Below are 13,250 nucleotides of genomic sequence, written 5' to 3'. Positions count from 1 at the left end.
CACAAACTTGCACTAAGACTGCACTCAATGAGCTTTATAAGGCCATGAGAAAACAAGAAAATGCTCATCCAGAAGCTATGCTCCTAGTGGCCGGGGACTTTAATGCAGGCAAAGTTAAATCTATTTTACCTAATTTCTACCAACTAGAGGAGTAAAAAACTCTAGACCACCTTTACTCCACACACAGAGACATGTTCAAAGCTCTCCCTCACCCTCCATTTGGCAAATCTGACCACAATTCTATCCTCCTGATTCCTGTTTACAAGCAAAAACTAAAGCAGGAAGTACCAGTGAAGAAAATAAGGAAATTCAGGGGGGCAGAAATCTCGCTATGCCCTTAGATTAACCATTAAACAGGAAAACCAGCAATACAGGACTAAGATTGAATCCTACTACACCGGCTCTGACGCTCGTCAGATGTGGCAGGGCTTGAAAACTATTACGGACTACAAAGAGAAACCCAGCCACGAGCTGCCCAGTGAAGCGAGCCAACCAGATGGTCTAAATGCCTTTTATGCTCGCTTCGAGGCAAGCAAAACTGAAGCATGCATGAGAGCACCAGCTGTTCCAGACAACTGTGTGATCACGCGCTTGGTAGCCGATGTGAGCAAAACCTTTAAACAGGTCAATATTCACAAGGCCGTGGGCCAGATGGATTACCAGGACGTGTACTCAGAGCGGACCAACTGACAAGTGTCTTCACTGACATTTTTTAACCTCTCCCTGTCTGAGTCTGTAATACCAACATGTTTCAAGCAGACCACCATAGTCCCTGTACCCAAGACCAACCTGCCTAAATGACAACCGCCCCGTAGCACTCACGTCGGTAGCCATGAAGTGCTTTGAAAGGCTGGTCATGGTTCACATCAACACCATCATCCCGGAAACCCTAGACCCACTCCAATTCGCATACTGCCCCAACAGATCCACAGATGATGCAATCGCACTCCACACTGTCCTTTCCCACCTGAACAAAAGGAAAACCTATGTGAGAATGCTGTTCATTGACTACAGCTTAGTGTTCAACACCATAGTGCCCACAAAGCTCATCACTAAGCTAAGAACCCTTGGATTAAACACCTCCCTCTGCAACTGGATCCTGGACTTCCTGACGGGCCGCCCCCAGGTGGTAAGGGTGAGCATCAACACATCTGCCATGCTGATCCTCAACATGGGGGCCTCTCAGGGGTGCATACATAGTCCCCTCCTGTACTCCTTGTTCACCCAGAACTGTGTTGCCAAGCACGACTCCAACACCATCATTAAGCCCCCCCCCCCCCTTTGTTTTTACATTATCTCAGTACTAATACCCCTTTATATAGCCTCACTATTGTTATTTTATTGTGTTACTTATTTTTTTTAAATCTTATTTTAGTTCATTTAGTAAATATTTTCTTAACTCTATTTTCTGAACTGCATTGTTGGTTAAAGACTTATAAGTAAGCATTTCACGGTATGTTGTATTCGGCGCATGTGACAAATACAATTTGATATTGATTTAATTTAATTAATCAATCAAGTACAAGGGAGGAGCCAAAACACGCAGATGCTCGGCCCTCTGTGGATTGATTTTGACACGTACTTTACACTAGACCAATCAGAGGGGAGTACAGTATGTGGTAGAAGTGTCCTACGAGGTTTACACAACAAAAACAACAACAAATGTGTGCTGGAACTAGTTTAGTGTAAAGAGAGGCTCTTATGCTTGGACAGGGATGTCTGTTTCATCTCTCATCACAGTTTGTGTACTTTCACTTGATGGCTCTTTTCAGTTACTTCATCTGAACGTGCATCTGGCGTGATATTATTTAGAAGAAGCTGAAGCTGTCTGTGTGTTTCATGGTGGCTGGCTGGCTTTATTAATGTGGTGTAAATCCTCTCTCGTCTCCGTTTGTTTACTCAACTCTCTTCATCCCATTATTTACATGTGATATGTTTGAGACTCCCTCCCCATGGCAACGTGTCTTCCCCCTCCCCCACGGCAATGTGTCTTCCCCCTCCCCATGGCAATGTGTCTTCCCCCTCCCCATGGCAATGTGTCTTCCCCCTCCCCATGGCAACGTGTCTTCCCCCTCCCCACGGCATCGTGTCTTCCCCCTCCCCCTGGCAACGTCTCTTCCCCCTCCCCATGGCAACGTGTCTTCCCCCTCCCCATGGCAACGTGTCTTCCCCCTCCCCATGGCAACATGTCTGCCCCCTCCCCATGGCAACGTGTCTTCCCCCTCCCCATGGCAACATGTCTTCCCCCTCCCCATGGCAACATGTCTTCCCCCTCTCCATGGCAACATGTCTTCCCCCTCTCCATGGCAACGTCTCTTCCCCCTCCCCATGGCAACGTGTCTTCCCCCTCCCCATGGAAACGTGTCATCCCCCTCCCCATGGCAACGTCTCTTCCCCCTCCCCATGGCAACATGTCTTCCCCCTCCCCATGGCAACGTGTCTTCCCCCTCCCCATGGCAACGTGTCTTCCCCCTCCCCATGGCAAGTTCTCTTCCCCCTCCCCATGGCAACATGTCTTCCCCCTCCCCATGGCAACGTGTCTTCCCCCTCCCCGTTGCAACGTGTCTTCCCCCTCCCCATGGCAACATGTCTTCCCCCCCTCCCCATGGCAACGTGTCATCCCCCTCCCCATGGCTACGTGTCTTCCCCCTCCCCATGGCTGCGTGTCTTCCCCCTCCTCATGGCAACGTGTCTTCCCCCTCCCCATGGCAACGTGTCATCCCCCTCCCCATGGCAACGTGTCATCCCCCTCCCCATGGCAACGTGTCGTCCCCCTCCCCATAACAATGTGTCTTCCCCCTCCCCATGGCAATGTGTCTTCCCCCTCCCCATGGCAACGTGTCTTCCCCCTCCCCATGGCAACGTGTCTTCCCCCTCCCCATGGAAACGTGTCGTCCCCCTCCCTATAACAATGTGCCTTCCCCCTCCCCCTGGCAACGTGTCTTCCCCCTCCCCATGGCAACGTGTCTTCCCCCTCCCCATGGCAACATGTCTTCCCCCTATCCATGGCAACGTGTCTTCTCCCTCTCCATGGCAACGTGTTTTCCCCCTCCCCATGGCTACGTGTCTTCCCCCTCCCCATGGCAATGTGTCTTCCCCCTCTTCATGGCAACGTGTCTTCCCCCTCTTCATGGCAACGTGTCTTCCCCCTCTTCATGGCAACGTGTCTTCCCCCTCTTCATGGCAACGTGTCTTCCCACTCTTCATGGCAACGTGTCTTCCCCCTATCCATGGCAACGTGTCTTCTCCCTCCCCATTGCAACGTGTCTTCCAACTCCCCATTGCAACGTGTCTTCCCCCTCCCCATGGCAACGTGTCTTCCCCCTCCCCATGGCAACGTGTCGTCCCCCTCCCCATGGCAACGTGTCTTCCCCCTCAGTGCTCGGTCTAATAAACACTTCCAAGTTCAAGGACTGGTGGATATTTATACCATACCTGCTTCAGCTGCCAATAACTTAAATGCTGCTCATATAAAGTGACTGATGTGATGCTGTGTATTTAGGCTTATGGCTCCAATTGTGTTTTTTCATGTAAACTTAATGTAAAACTTATTTCAGATTTGGTAGGAAATTACTTTTTTGACGTGTGTGTGTGTGTGTGTGTGTTCGTGCATATGCTCTGTCATGCCGTGTCAAAAACACATCACACACCACCATCCCAGGGTATTACTAATCCGATCCCAATGCACAGCCGGCGTCACTGTTCCTGGGGAGGGAGGAAGTGGGTCCCTTATTCATCAGGACCAGTGTGAGGTAGTTAGTTCCACCCAGGACTCCAGTGGGCTCCAGGCTCCCCCAGTACTTTGACCAATGGAAAATAGTTGTGTTTATCATGGAAGTGGAATGGACAGTTTAATTGGTCGGAGTACTGTTCAACAAGGGACGCTGTTTTTTGGTCAAACTTGTAGACATTTCCTGGAGGCCACTATGGAAGGTACATTTGTTAAAGATGGGATAGAGAGTAGACTATTACTTTATTAATCCCAACTTGGGAAATTGTTTTATCCCAGCATGCATCATCAATTACTTACACTGACAGGACACGCAACAACCAACACCTGATACGAACATTTTTTTTTAAACACATTGACACAAATATCCCAGTATCCCTGAAAATATTAATCTGATTCAAGTGTTTTTTTTCTTCTATCCTACTCTGAGGAAAACAGGCAACAACATATTACGATGGAAAGATCTCATAAAACAGTTAATGTCATGTACTGTCATGTTGTCTTGTCTCTGTCCTTTCCCTTCACCCTGTCTCCCTCTGCTGGTCGTGTTAGGTTACCTTTTCTCCCCCGCTTTCCCCCAGCTGTCCCTTGTCTCCTCTAACTACCCATTCACCCCGTTCCCCACCTGTTCCCTTTTTTCCCTCTGATTAGGTCCCAATATCTCTCTCTGTTTCTGCTCCTGTCCTTGTCGGATTCTTGTTTGTTTGTGTCATTCATGCCTGAACCAGACTGTCGTCATGTTTGCTGTAACCTTGTCCTGTCCTGTCGGAATCTGCCGGTCCATCTGAGCCTACCTATGTTTGGTAATTAAAGAAGCTCTGTTTAAGTTGATTCGCTTTTGGGTCCTCATTCACGCACCGTAACAGAAGAATCCGACCAAGAATGGACCCAGCGACTTCGGATCCTCTCCACTCAGCCGTCGAGATCCAGGGAGCGATGCTAGGCAGACACAAGCAGGAATTGTCTGCTGCTCGACATGCCGTTGAGACCCTGGCCACCCAAGTCTCCAACCTCACAGAACAGGTTCACCATCTCCGCCTCGATCCATCGGCCACTTCCAGGGCTTTCGAATCTCCGGAGCCCAGAATCAATAACCCGCCGTGTTACTCTGGGGAGCCCACTGAATGCCGCTCGTTCCTCACCCAGTGTGATATTGTGTTTTCTCTCCAGCCCAACACTTACTCCAGGAGCACTGCTCGTGTCGCCTACGTCATATCTCTCCTTATTGGACGGGCTCGTGAGTGGGGCACGGCAATCTGGGAGGCAAGGGCTGAGTGTACTAACCAGTATCAAGACTTTAAGGAGGAGATGATACGGGTTTTTGATCGATCTGTTTTTGGGGAGGAGGCTTCCAGGGCCCTGTCTTCCCTATGTCAAGGCAATCGATCCATAACAGACTACTCTATTGAGTTTCGCACTCTTGCTGTCTCCAGTGGCTGGAACGAGCCGGCCTTGCTCGCTCGTCTTCTGGAGGGTTTCCGCGCAGAGGTAAAGGATGAGATTCTCTCCCGGGAGGTTCCTTCCAGCGTGGATTCCTTGATTGAACTCGCTATTCGCATTGAGCGACGGGTTGATCTTCGTCACCGAGCTCGTGGAAAGGAGCTCGCGCTCTCCGTCGCCTCCCTCTCCGCATCACTACCATCTTCCTCTGCCGGCTCGGGTGCTGAGCCCATGCAGCTGGGAGGTATCCGCATCTCGACTGAGGAGAGGGAACGGAGAATCACCAACCGCCTCTGTCTCTATTGCGGTTCCGCTGGTCATTTTGTCACTTCATGTCCAGTAAAAGGCCAGAGCTCGTCAGTAAGCGGAGGGCTACTGGTGAGCGCTACTACTCCTGTCTCTCCTTCAAGATCCTGCACTACCTTGTCGGTCCATCTACGCTGGACCGGTTCGTCAGCTTCCTGCAGTGCCTTAATAGACTCTGGGGCGGAGGGCTGTTTTATGGACGAGACCTGGGCTCGGGAACATGACATTCCTCTCAGACAGTTAAAGGAGCCCACGGCCTTGTTCGCCCTGGATGGTAGTCCTCTCCCCAGGATTCAGCGTGAGACGCTACCTTTAACCCTCACTGTTTCTGGTAATCATAGTGAAACCATTTCTTTTTTAATTTTTCGTTCACCTTTTACACCTGTTGTTTTGGGCCATCCCTGGCTAGTTTGTCATAATCCTTCCATTAATTGGTCTAGTAATTCTATCCTCTCCTGGAACGTCTCTTGTCATGTGAAATGTTTAATGTCTGCTATCCCTCCTGTTTCCTCTGTCTCTTCTTCACAGGAGGAGCCTGGTGATTTGACAGGGGTGCCGGAGGAATATCACGATCTGCGCACGGTGTTCAGTCGGTCCAGGGCCACCTCTCTTCCTCCACACCGGTCGTATGATTGTAGTATTGATCTCCTTCCGGGAACCACCCCCCCCCCGGGGTAGACTATACTCTCTGTCGGCTCCCGAACGTAAGGCTCTCGAAGATTATTTGTCTGTAGCTCTTGACGCCGGTACCATAGTCCCCTCCTCCTCTCCCGCCGGAGCGGGGTTTTTTTTTTGTCAAGAAGAAGGACGGGTCTCTGCGCCCCTGCATAGATTATCGAGGGCTGAATGACATAACAGTGAAGAATCGTTATCCGCTTCCTCTTATGTCTTCAGCCTTCGAGATCCTGCAGGGAGCCAGGTTTTTCACTAAGTTGGACCTTCGTAACGCTTACCATCTCGTGCGCATCAGGGAGGGGGACGAGTGGAAGACGGCGTTTAACACTCCGTTAGGGCACTTTGAATACCGGGTTCTTCCTTTCGGCCTCGCTAACGCTCCAGCTGTCTTTCAGGCATTAGTCAATGATGTCCTGAGAGACATGCTGAACATCTTTGTTTTCGTTTACCTTGACGATATCCTGATTTTTTCACCGTCACTCCAGATTCATGTTCAGCACGTTCGACGTGTCCTCCAGCGCCTTTTAGAGAATTGTCTTTTTGTGAAGGCTGAGAAGTGCACTTTTCATGCCTCCTCCGTCACATTTCTCGGTTCTGTTATTTCCGCTGAAGGCATTAAGATGGATCCCGCTAAGGTCCAAGCTGTCATTGATTGGCCCGTCCCTAAGTCACGCGTCGAGCTGCAGCGCTTTCTCGGCTTCGCGAACTTCTATCGTCGTTTCATCCGTAATTTCGGTCAGGTGGCAGCTCCTCTCACAGCCCTTACTTCTGTCAAGACGTGCTTTAAGTGGTCCGTTTCCGCCCAGGGAGCTTTTGATCTCCTCAAGAATCGTTTTACATCCGCTCCTATCCTTGTTACACCTGACGTCTCTAGACAGTTCGTTGTCGAGGTTGACGCGTCAGAGGTGGGAGTGGGAGCCATCCTTTCTCAGCGCTCCCTCTCTGACGACAAGGTCCACCCATGCGCGTATTTTTCTCATCGCCTGTCGCCGTCGGAACGTAACTATGATGTGGGTAACCGCGAACTGCTCGCCATCCGGTTAGCCCTAGGCGAATGGCGACAGTGGTTGGAGGGGGCGACCGTTCCTTTTGTCGTTTGGACTGACCATAGGAACCTTGAGTACATCCGTTCTGCCAAACGACTTAATGCGCGTCAGGCGCGTTGGGCGCTGTTTTTCGCTCGTTTCGAGTTCGTGATTTCTTATCGTCCGGGCTCTAAGAACACCAAGCCTGATGCTTTGTCTCGTCTCTTCAGTTCTTCAGTAGCCTCCACTGACCCCGAGGGGATTCTCCCTGAGGGGCGTGTTGTCGGGTTGACTGTCTGGGGAATTGAGAGGCAGGTAAAGCAAGCACTCACTCAAACTCCGTCGCCGCGCGCTTGTCCTAGGAACCTTCTTTTCGTTCCCGTTCCTACTCGTCTGGCCGTTCTTCAGTGGGCTCACTCTGCCAAGTTAGCCGGCCACCCTGGCGTTCGGGGTACGCTTGCTTCCATTCGCCAGCGTTTCTGGTGGCCCACCCGGGAGCATGACACGCGTCGTTTCGTGGCTGCTTGTTCGGTCTGCGCGCAGACTAAGTCCGGTAACTCTCCTCCTGCCGGCCGTCTCAGGCCGCTTCCTATTCCCTCTCGACCGTGGTCTCACATCGCCTTAGATTTTGTCACCGGACTGCCTTCGTCAGCGGGGAAGACTGTTATTCTTACGGTTGTCGATAGGTTCTCTAAGGCGGCTCATTTCATTCCCCTTGCTAAGCTTCCTTCTGCTAAAGAGACGGCACAAATCATCATCGAGAATGTTTTCAGAATTCATGGCCTTCCGTCAGACGTCGTTTCGGACAGAGGTCCGCAATTCACGTCTCAATTTTGGAGGGAGTTTTGCCGTTTGATTGGGGCTTCCGTCAGTCTCTCTTCCGGCTTTCACCCCCAGTCTAACGGTCAAGCAGAACGGGCCAATCAGACTATTGGTCGCATCTTACGCAGTCTTTCTTTTCGCAACCCTGCGTCTTGGTCAGAACAGCTCCCCTGGGCAGAATACGCCCACAACTCGCTTCCTTCGTCTGCGACCGGGCTATCTCCTTTTCAGAGTAGCCTCGGGTACCAGCCTCCGTTGTTCTCATCTCAGTTCGCCGAGTCCAGCGTCCCCTCCGCTCAGGCTTTTGTCCAACGTTGCGAGCGCACCTGGAAGAGGGTCAGGTCTGCACTTTGCCGTTATAGGGCGCAGACTGTGAGAGCTGCTAATAAGCGTAGAACTAAGAGCCCTAGGTATTGTCGCGGTCAGAGAGTTTGGCTCTCCACTCAGAACCTTCCCCTTAAGACGGCTTCTCGCAAGTTGACCCCGCGGTTCATTGGTCCATTCCGTATCTCTCAGGTCATTAATCCTGTCGCAGTGCGACTTCTTCTTCCGCGATATCTTCGTCGCGTCCACCCGGTCTTCCATGTCTCCTGTGTTAAGCCCGTTCTTCGCGCCCCCGCTCGTCTTCCCCCCCCCCCCCCCCCATCCTTGTCGAGGGCGCACCTATCTACAGGGTCCGTAAAATCTTGGACATGCGTCCTCGGGGCCGTGGTCATCAGTACCTAGTTGACTGGGAGGGGTACGGTCCTGAGGAGAGGAGTTGGGTTCCCTCTCGGGACGTGCTGGACCGTGCGCTGATTGATGATTTCCTCCGTTGCCGCCAGGTTTCCTCCTCGAGTGCGCCAGGAGGCGCTCGGTGAGTGGGGGGGTACTGTCATGTACTGTCATGTTGTCTTGTCTCTGTCCTTTCCCTTCACCCTGTCTCCCTCTGCTGGTCGTGTTAGGTTACCTTTTCTCCCCCGCTTTCCCCCAGCTGTCCCTTGTCTCCTCTAACTACCCATTCACCCCGTTCCCCACCTGTTCCCTTTTTTCCCTCTGATTAGGTCCCAATATCTCTCTCTGTTTCTGCTCCTGTCCTTGTCGGATTCTTGTTTGTTTGTGTCATTCATGCCTGAACCAGACTGTCGTCATGTTTGCTGTAACCTTGTCCTGTCCTGTCGGAATCTGCCGGTCCATCTGAGCCTACCTATGTTTGGTAATTAAAGAAGCTCTGTTTAAGTTGATTCGCTTTTGGGTCCTCATTCACGCACCGTAACAGTTAATGAATTACACTCATTAAAAAGCCTCCTGTCTGTGGGTAAATATGATCGTCTAAACCTCTCTGTGGAACATCTGGGCAGGATGAACCTGCTACTGAAGCTGCTCCTGTGTTTCATCAGAGCCCTGTGGAGTGGATGTTTTTCATCAGAGTACTGTGGAGTGGGTATGTGTCATTCGAGCCCTGTGGAGTGGATGTTTTTCATCAGAGTACTGTGGAGTGGGTATGTGTCATTCGAGCCCTGTGGAGTGGATGTTTTTCATCAGAGTACTGTGGAGTGGGTATGTGTCATTCGAGCCCTGTAGAGTGGGTGTTTTTCATCAGAGTACTGTGGAGTGGGTGTTTTTCATCAGAGCCCTGTGGACTGGGTGTTTTTCATCAGAGCTCTGTGGAGTGGGTGTTTTTCATCAGAGCCCTGTGGAGTGGTTATGTTTCATTAGAGCCCTGTGGAGTGGGTATGTTTCATTAGAGCCCTGTGGAGTGGGTGTTTTCATCAGAGTACTGTGGAGTGGGTGTTTTGTCATCAGAGCCCTGTGGAGTGGGTGTTTTGTCATCAGAGTACTGTGGAGTGGGTGTGTTTCATCAGAGCCCTGTGGATTGGGTGTTTCTCATCAGAGCCCTGTGGAGTGGGTGTTTCTCATAATTTTGCCACATACCTCCTTCCAGACTCACACCAATCATCTCCAATCCAAAGTTAAATCTAGAATTGGCTTCCTATTTTGCAAGAAAGCGAAATGCTGCCAAACATACCCTCGTAAAACTGACCATCCTACCGATCCTCGACTTCGGCAATGTCATTTACAAAATAGCCTCCAATACCCTACTCAACAAATTGGATGCAGGCTATCACAGTGCCATCCGTTTTGTCACCAAAGCCCCATATACTACCCACCACTACGGCCTGTACGCTCTCATCGGCTGGCCCTCGCTTCATACTCGTCGGCAAACCCACTGGCTGCAGGTCATCTACAAGTCTCTGCTAGGTAAAGTCCCCCCTTATCTCAGCTCGCTGGTCACCAAAGCAGCACCCACTTGTAGCACGCGCTCCAGCAGGAATATCTCTCTGGTCACCCCCAAAACCAATTCTTCCTTTGGCCGCCTCTCCTTCCAGTTCTCTGCTGCCAATGACTGGAACAAACTACAAAAATCTCTGAAACTGGAAACACTTATCTCTCTCACTAGCTTTAAGCACCAGCTATCAGAGCAGCTCACAGATTACTGCACCTGTACATAGCCCATCTATAATTTAGCCCAAACAACTACCTCTCCCCCTACTGTATTTATTTATTTATTTTGCTCCTTTGCACCCCATTATTTCTATCTCAACTTTGCACATTCTTCCACTGCAAATCTACCATTCCAGTGTTTTACTTGCTATATTGTATTTACTTTGCCACGATGGCCTTTTTTTTTTGTGCCTTTACCTCCCTTATCTCACCTCATTTGCTCACATTGTATATAGACTTACTTTTCTACTGTATTATTGTCTGTATGTTTATTTTACTCCATGTGTCGTTGTATGTGTCGAACTGCTTTGCTTTATCTTGGCCAGGTCGCAATTGTAAATGAGAACTTGTTCTCAACTTGTCTACCTGGTTAAATAAAGGTGTTCTCAACTAGCCTACCTGGTTAAATAAAGGTGTTCTCAACTAGTCTACCTGGTTAAATAAAGGTGTTCTCAACTAGTCTACCTGGTTAAATAAAGGTGTTCTCAACTAGTCTACCTGGTTAAATAAAGGTGTTCTCAACTAGTCTACCTGGTTAAATAAAGGTGTTCTCAACTAGTCTACCTGGTTAAATAAAGGTGTTCTCAACTAGTCTACCTGGTTAAATAAAGGTGTTCTCAACTAGTCTACCTGGTTAAATAAAGGTGTTCTCAACTAGTCTACCTGGTTAAATAAAGGTGTTCTCAACTAGTCTACCTGGTTAAATAAAGGTGTTCTCAACTAGTCTACCTGGTTAAATAAAGGTGTTCTCAACTAGTCTACCTGGTTAAATAAAGGTGTTCTCAACTAGTCTACCTGGTTAAATAAAGGTGTTCTCAACTAGTCTACCTGGTTAAATAAAGGTGTTCTCAACTAGTCTACCTGGTTAAATAAAGGTGTTCTCAACTAGTCTACCTGGTTAAATAAAGGTGTTCTCAACTAGTCTACCTGGTTAAATAAAGGTGTTCTCAACTAGTCTACCTGGTTAAATAAAGGTGTTCTCAACTAGTCTACCTGGTTAAATAAAGGTGTTCTCAACTAGTCTACCTGGTTAAATAAAGGTGTTCTCAACTAGCCTACCTGGTTAAATAAAGGTGTTCTCAACTAGTCTACCTGGTTAAATAAAGGTGTTCTCAACTAGTCTACCTGGTTAAATAAAGGTGTTCTCAACTAGTCTACCTGGTTAAATAAAGGTGTTCTCAACTAGTCTACCTGGTTAAATAAAGGTGTTCTCAACTAGTCTACCTGGTTAAATAAAGGTGTTCTCAACTAGTCTACCTGGTTAAATAAAGGTGTTCTCAACTAGTCTACCTGGTTAAATAAAGGTGTTCTCAACTAGTCTACCTGGTTAAATAAAGGTGTTCTCAACTAGTCTACCTGGTTAAATAAAGGTGTTCTCAACTAGTCTACCTGGTTAAATAAAGGTGTTCTCAACTAGTCTACCTGGTTAAATAAAGGTGTTCTCAACTAGTCTACCTGGTTAAATAAAGGTGTTCTCAACTAGTCTACCTGGTTAAATAAAGGTGTTCTCAACTAGTCTACCTGGTTAAATAAAGGTGTTCCCAACTAGTCTACCTGGTTAAATAAAGGTGTTCTCAACTAGTCTACCTGGTTAAATAAAGGTGTTCTCAACTAGTCTACCTGGTTAAATAAAGGTGTTCTCAACTAGTCTACCTGGTTAAATAAAGGTGTTCTCAACTAGTCTACCTGGTTAAATAAAGGTGTTCTCAACTAGTCTACCTGGTTAAATAAAGGTGTTCTCAACTAGTCTACCTGGTTAAATAAAGGTGTTCTCAACTAGTCTACCTGGTTAAATAAAGGTGTTCTCAACTAGTCTACCTGGTTAAATAAAGATGTTCTCAACTAGCCTACCTGGTTAAATAAAGGTGTTCTCAACTAGTCTACCTGGTTAAATAAAGGTGTTCTCAACTAGTCTACCTGGTTAAATAAAGGTGTTCTCAACTAGTCTACCTGGTTAAATAAAGGTGTTCTCAACTAGTCTACCTGGTTAAATAAAGGTGTTCTCAACTAGCCTACCTGGTTAAATAAAGGTGTTCTCAACTAGTCTACCTGGTTAAATAAAGGTGTTCTCAACTAGTCTACCTGGTTAAATAAAGGTGTTCTCAACTAGTCTACCTGGTTAAATAAAGGTGTTCTCAACTAGTCTACCTGGTTAAATAAAGGTGTTCTCAACTAGTCTACCTGGTTAAATAAAGGTGTTCTCAACTAGTCTACCTGGTTAAATAAAGGTGTTCTCAACTAGTCTACCTGGTTAAATAAAGGTGTTCTCAACTAGCCTACCTGGTTAAATAAAGGTGTTCTCAACTAGTCTACCTGGTTAAATAAAGGTGTTCTCAACTAGCCTACCTGGTTAAATAAAGGTGTTCTCAACTAGTCTACCTGGTTAAATAAAGGTGTTCTCAACTAGTCTACCTGGTTAAATAAAGGTGTTCTCAACTAGTCTACCTGGTTAAATAAAGGTGTTCTCAACTAGTCTACCTGGTTAAATAAAGGTGTTCTCAACTAGTCTACCTGGTTAAATAAAGGTGTTCTCAACTAGCCTACCTGGTTAAATAAAGGTGTTCTCAACTAGTCTACCTGGTTAAATAAAGGTGTTCTCAACTGGCCTACCTGGTTAAATAAAGGTGTTCTCAACTAGTCTACCTGGTTAAATAAAGGTGTTCTCAACTGGCCTACCTGGTTAAATAAAGGTGTTCTCAACTAGCCTACCTGGTTAAATAAAGGTGTTCTCAACTAGTCTACCTGGTTAAATAAAGGTGTTCTCAACT

Source organism: Oncorhynchus mykiss, chromosome 10 (assembly GCF_013265735.2).
Source record: "Oncorhynchus mykiss isolate Arlee chromosome 10, USDA_OmykA_1.1, whole genome shotgun sequence".
Lineage (NCBI taxonomy): Eukaryota > Metazoa > Chordata > Actinopteri > Salmoniformes > Salmonidae > Oncorhynchus > Oncorhynchus mykiss.
The sequence above is the reverse complement of the archived record's forward strand: the minus strand, read 5'-3'. Positions refer to the sequence as shown.